Raw genomic sequence first — 433 nt, 5'->3', positions numbered from 1 at the left:
TTTTTTTTTTTTTTTTTTTTTTTTTTTTTTTAACGCAAATTTTTGAACTGAGCTTTCAACTCCCACCACAGTAACTGTGGAGTTTCTTCGCTGTGATGGTCTGCTTGGTTTTGAACTAAAGCATTCTGCTGTAAGAAGTTTATTTAAAGCAAAAAAAATGTGCACTAAGAGCCTTCCGTACCTCCTTCGAGCAATTTTCCCCCAGCTGATAGCCGGCAGAAGAGCTGAATTGGCCAGTCTTCCCAGATGAGATTCGGTTTGGTGGCAGGTCCTCTCCACCCCACAGCTTTGTGCTGGCTCTTTGTCCTGTCGAGATCTCCTTCCTTCTACACAAGGAATTAAGGAGACGCTTCTGGGTCCAAAGTATGAGGCAGGAGACTAAAATTCCCATGCCAGTGATCTACCCAAGGAGGCTAAAGTCTGTCTCTTATAC

This window comes from Athene cunicularia (assembly GCF_003259725.1).
Source record: "Athene cunicularia isolate RWA chromosome 2 unlocalized genomic scaffold, athCun1 chr2_part1, whole genome shotgun sequence".
Lineage (NCBI taxonomy): Eukaryota > Metazoa > Chordata > Aves > Strigiformes > Strigidae > Athene > Athene cunicularia.
The sequence above is the reverse complement of the archived record's forward strand: the minus strand, read 5'-3'. Positions refer to the sequence as shown.